Below are 6167 nucleotides of genomic sequence, written 5' to 3'. Positions count from 1 at the left end.
CACACCATTGCCATTCCACTTGAGCCCAAGAGTTAGAGGGTGCAGTGAGTTGTGATCACACCATTGCCATTCCACTTGGGCAACAGAGCAAGACCCTGTCTCAAATAAATAAATAAGTAAATAAATAAATAAAAGTAAGTGCTTTAATTCATCAACATACCAAGATTCTAAAAGGGCAGAAGATAGTTGCAATATGTATCTAACAAAGAAACGTAGCCAGAGTAAGAACTGGAAGTCAATATGAAAAAAGTAAACAAACAGCCCAATAGAAAAAAAGGGCAAAAGATTTAACAGACACTTCACAAAAGCAGAAATCCAATGGCCAATAAATATGGGGTCCCTAACATGAAAAAATGCTCAACTTCATTAAGCATCAGGAAAATACCAATTAAAACTACACTGCAATATCACTACACACCCCTCCAGAATAACTAAAAATAAAAAGACTGACAATACCAAGTGTTGGCAAAGATGAGAAGCAACTGGAGCTCTTACACACTGCTGGTGGGAGTGTAAATTTGTAAAACCAATTTGCAAAACTTTAGCAGAATCTACTAAAACTTATCATATGGGGCCGGGCGCGGTGGCTCACACCTGTAATCCCAGTACTTTGGGAGGCCAAGGGGGGCAAATCACCTGAGGTCAGGAGTTCAAGACCAACCTGGCCAACATGGTGAAACCCTATCTCTACTAAAAATACAAAAATTAGTAGGGTGTGGTGGTGCATACCTGTAATCCCAACTACTCGGAAGGCTGAGGCAGGAGAATTGCTTGAACCCAGGAGGTGGAGGTAGCAGTGAGCTGAGATTGCGCCACTGCACTCCAGCCTGGGTAACAGAGTGAGACTCTGTCTCAAAAACAAAACAAAACAAAACAAAAAAACTTACCATTTACATAGATCATGATCTAATCACTCCACCCTAAGGCATATACCCATCAAGAATCACATATACATTCACCAAAAAAAGGTACAACAGTGTTCACAGCAGCAAAACTAAAAAACCCAAAAGTCCACCAACAGTAGAATAAACTGGAATTGTCATACAACAGAATGAACAAAGTACAATACAACACGTATTAATCTTACAAATGTAATGTTGAGCAAAAGTTCAAAGGAGCCAGGTGCAGTGGCTCACACCTATAATACCAACACTTAAGGAGGCTGAAGGAGGAAGACTGCTTGAGCCCAGGAAGTTAAGGCTGCAGTGAGCTATGATTGAGCCACACAGCACTCTAGCCTGGGCAAGAGACAGACTCCGTTTCCAAAAAAAAAAAAAAAGAAGCTCAAAGAATACATACTATATAATTCTACTGACACAGAATTGGAAAACAGACAAAATTTTTCTATGGTCTTAGTAATACAAGGAACATGGAATGGGGAGGGGGCATTTGGTGGGAATTCCAGTACTGATGTGTTTCTTGAATTGAATACTCATTATGTGAATGTACTTATTCATCTAGCTGAACTTGTTTAAAGTATGTCATACTTTAAAAATCTTACACTCACTGGATCCCTAACTGGCACAACAGGATTTGTAATCCCTTCCTACCACCAAGATGCTTCATCTATACCATAATCAGAGACTTGAATGGTAGCAGTCTCACATCAGCCCCACCACTCTTTAGAATGTAAACATTTGTACCTATCCATATATGCTACCAATACCTACCACTTGCTAATTATATGCCTACTATATGCCAAGCACTTTAACATTCAGTTAAATACTTACTGAGCATCTACTATGTACAAAGCCTATGCTGAATACTTAGGGTACAAAAAATGAGTAAGACATGGTACCTGGCTTACCTCATATACAGGTAACATAAAAAACTACGTTGGGGAGGCAAAGCACCAGGGTAGGTTTCTTGGGGGTGTTAACACTTGAGTCTTTAAGAGAGGAGTAGGAATTATCCCAACAAAGAACATTTCAACAGAGGGACCAATTTGTGTAAGAGCACAGTGATAAGAAAGAGCATGACATATTTAAAGAAACAATGAACAACTATTAGATGTCATTTAATGGGGGTAAAATCACAACTGGGTTGGGGTAGGGGAAAGCAGTCACAGAGATAGGAAGATGGCAAGTTATGAGGGGACTTAGACCTTAATCCAAAAGGCAAGACAGATCAGCGAGGACATGATCAAAGGAATGATTTGGCCAACATACTATTCAAGTAACAGTACAGAAGATGGATTTAAGGGGATAAGACTGGCAGAAAGAAGTGCAATTAGGAGACAGTTGTAATTATCCTGACAGAAGATAAGGGCCTAAAATAATGGAATGAAAGCAGTAGCAAATCTGGAGAAAATAAGACTACATTTAGATTATGCTGCTGGTCCAGAGATCAAACTTTGACAACCACTAACCTACACTAGCTAGGATTTGGCAAATTTTTTCTATGAAGAGCCAAACAGTAAATATTTCAGACTTTGTGTGTCACATACAGTCTCTACAGCATTTCATGTTTTTGTTTTTTAAACAACCCATTAAATATTAACAATCATTCTTAGCTACTGGACCTTACCAAAAAAAAAAAAAAGAAAGAAAAAAAAAAAGGCTGCAGCTACATTTGGGGTATGGGCCACAGTTAGTTTGCTGATCCCTGCTGCACACACATAAAGAAGTGAGAATGGCCTGGGAGCGGTGGCTCACACCTGTAATCCCAGCACTTTGGGAGGATGGATCAGGAGGTCAGGAGTTTGAGACCAGACTAATATGGTGAAACCCCATCTCTACTAAAAATACAAAAATTAGCCAGGCGTGGTGGCAGGAGCCTGCAGTCCCAGCTACTCAGGAGGCTAAGGCAGAGGGATCTCTTGAACCCGGGAGGTAGAGGTTGCAGTGAGCCAAGATAGTGCCATTGCACTCCACCCTGGGCAACATTGTTGAGCAAGATTTCATCTCAAAAAAAAAGAAAAGAAAAGAAGTGAGAATGAATCGTCCTATGAGATTAATTTTCCTAAAATGCTATTAACATCACATTAGTCCCCTACTGAGAAACCTTCATTGGTCCTCACTCTCAACTAATTAAGTCCAGTCCCAGTGATGCCTGGCATTCATAGGCATCTGTACAGTAGGACCAGCCTACTACTCCAGGCTCATGAACTATGCCCCTGTGTACCTTCCATTCTTTTTTTTTTTTTTTTTTTTTGAGACGGAGTCTCGCTCTGTCGCCCGGGCTGGAGTGCAGTGGCTGGATCTCAGCTCACTGCAAGCTCCGCCTGCCGGGTTTAGGCCATTCTCCTGCCTCAGCCTCCCGAGTAGCTGGGACTACAGGCGCCAGCCATCTCGCCCGGCTAGCTTTTTGTATTTTTTAGTAGAGACGGGGTTTCACTGTGTTAGCCAGGATGGTCTCGAACTCCTGACCTCGTGATCCGCCCGTCTCGGCCTCCCAAAGTGCTGGGATTACAGGCTTGAGCCACCGCGCCCGGCCTCCATTCTTATTAAATTGAACTATTTACATTTACCTGCCTCTGTATCTTGTTTGGGGTTTCCCAATCCAATGTTCTTTCCTCCTGCTCCAAACCTGTTCAAATACCCTTCCTTCAAAGCATAATTCAAATCCTACCCCAAAATGATTCTACCCTCCTCAGAAGTCCTAAAAGCATATCTCAACTTACTTGATATTTATTTGCTGCCCTAAAAGTTATTACTCACTTCAAATAAACTGAAAATTCCTTGAGGGCAGAAAATAATTTATGTTACTCTCTATCAACGGATCTAGCATATAACAAGGGGTAAACAAAAGGAAGATATGTGTGTGTGTATATATGTAATATTTATATATGTACACACATTTTTTTCTGAAATAGCTATATAACTAAAGCAAATGTATTTTCACCTTTATTTATGTCAATAATTAAACATATTAATTCTATGGACATAACTTGAATGCTGTAGGAACCACAGAATGACAATCCACAAACATCTCTCCATCTCCTATTACTCACACTTTTTTAGGACTAATATACTAGAGAAATAACACAAGTCCAATTTTTCCAACGGTCAATGTTATCAATGTAGGTACACTGGCAAATATTAAAGACAGGCATTACTAAACACAGTCGAAGTTTACTTATCTGTAGTTGTACTTCATCTATTTTTAAAATACAAAATAAGCTTTTATAATTGAATTGCTTTAAATATACCCTCAATTATTACTCAAGTTTAAAAAGTCACACACCGACTCCCCCAAAAATTGTCACACATGTGGCCTTAATTTTAAGGTTCTCTGTGACAATGCACATTACCAAAAATGGCATTACTGATTTCACTCAGAATTTAGGGAAACAATACACTTAGAATTTTTAAGAAAATAGTCCTCTTTAGTTCATTGTTGATAAATAACAATAATCACAGAATGTTTTGAGCTGGATTAACGAATTCATCTTAGAATACCAAAGAAGTCTTTCCAAATCCAAAGCGTAAGCTATGCCCTATAAGATTATCCAAAGAATGTTCAAGAATCTATAGAAATTCCTCCAGAATCACTTGCCCACATTGAATTGCAAACTACAACAAAAGTTTGAAACACTGAACTTCTGTCCTGGCGCAGTGGCTCACGCCGGTAATCCCAGCACTTTGGGAGGCCCAGGTGGGCGGATCACGAATCACGAAGTTGGGAGTTAAGAGACCAGCCTGGCCAACATGGTGAAACCCTGTCTCTACTGAAAATACAAAAAATTAGCTGGGCGTGGTGGCGAGCGCCTGTAATCTTAGCTACTCGAGAGGCTGAGGCAGGAGAATCGCTTGAACCCAGGAGGCGGAGGTTGCAGTGGGTCAAGATCGAGCCACTGCACTCCAGCCTGGGTGAGATATCTATGTTTCCCCATACGCTGAACAAGAATAATTTAACTGGCATTCTCAGGCTTTCAGAACTGATTAAATGTTTATGAAGTACTTTAGGACCATGAAGGGAAGCCACCGTAACCATAAAATGTCATATTTGCTTAATGCAAAACTATAACTACCTGTTAGCTATAGCTGCGAATCCAATCCTCACAATTCTTTTGTGTCTCCCTAACACAGAAAATCTTCAGTGAGTCATGTATTTCAGTAAGGTACATGTCTTTAATGAGCTAGTTTAGCAACCTCAGAGAAATGAATTTTCTTCCCAATCTTTGCTTTCTCACAGGCCATGTCACTCTCCAAGCCAATTTTTTGCAAAGGGAAACATGATCCGATTCACCTCAAGAAGTCAGGTCTAGTTATTGATAAGCCAATACCAAATGACTGAAGACTATGAGGAATCACAGTAGAACTTTCTTTGTTAACATACCAGAAATGTGACTCCTGAAAATAATCCCAAAAAACAGGCATCCTAACAAGCGCTTTATTAAAGGGAAAGTCCCTACACTTTTACATAAAGAACTTCTAAAATGCTTTTAGACAGTGGAGACAGAAAACTCAACTCGCTCAAAGCTTAAACTTAATTGGTTAGGTAGTTCCAGCACCTGCCTGGTGTTGAGCGACCAGTGACTGGGGCCACTGGTCGGGGAAAGTGCTGATGCCATCTCCAGCTGCCCCTTTCGTGAATGACAGTAACAATGCAAACACTGACAAAAGAGCTGGGAGCCCCCCCAACCCCAAGCCCCTGCTTAGCAGTACTTCCACCCAGCCCCAACATACAAAGCGACAAATCCCTGAAAGGCCCTCCTCTGACAGATCTCCCCATGCAGAGACCTCGCCTGTAGTCTGGTAACGTGAAAAAGTGCTACCCTTCACTCCTCGCAAGACAGCGGAGCCCCTTAAAGGTGCAGGGAAACGCTGCCGCCTTCTCCAGCGCCAGAGGCACGGGACGAGAAGACTTCCTCTCCGGCTGCGGGCGCGGAGGCTCGGGGGCAGACAGAGAACTCCCTCTGGGCGAGGGCACTCCCCGGACGGCCAGCGGGGAGGGCAGGGAAAACGGGAGAGGAAAGGAAAGGGTCTCTGACTCGGCAGGAGGGCGGAGGGTCGCTGCCCTGCTGCGTGGACAAGCGGGGCTCGGCGACGGGCACAGCGTCCTTCCCGGGGGTGGCAGCGGCCGGCCGCCCGCTTCCTGCAAGCCAGAGGCGGCGACAAGTCGGCTTGGGTCCGGGAACACGTTCCTTCCTCGAGCCTGGTCCCGAAGGAGGGCTCAGGCTGTCGAGGCTGCAACTGTCCCTCTCGCCCAACTCCGGCGAGCGT

The 6167-nt window shown here is 42.8% G+C and overlaps 1 protein-coding gene across 4 annotated transcripts in view; it reads right to left on the bottom strand.

Annotated features, from left to right (window-relative positions):
* The window catches only part of MEMO1 (mediator of cell motility 1), a 154728-nt gene that overhangs the window by 139922 nt on the left and 8639 nt on the right, over positions 1-6167 (bottom strand). The window lies entirely within an intron of this gene.

The sequence above is a fragment of the Colobus angolensis genome, unplaced genomic scaffold (genome assembly GCF_000951035.1).
Source record: "Colobus angolensis palliatus isolate OR3802 unplaced genomic scaffold, Cang.pa_1.0 Scaffold15, whole genome shotgun sequence".
Lineage (NCBI taxonomy): Eukaryota > Metazoa > Chordata > Mammalia > Primates > Cercopithecidae > Colobus > Colobus angolensis.
Note: the sequence above shows the minus strand (reverse complement) of the source record. Positions and strands in the feature narration are given on the sequence as shown.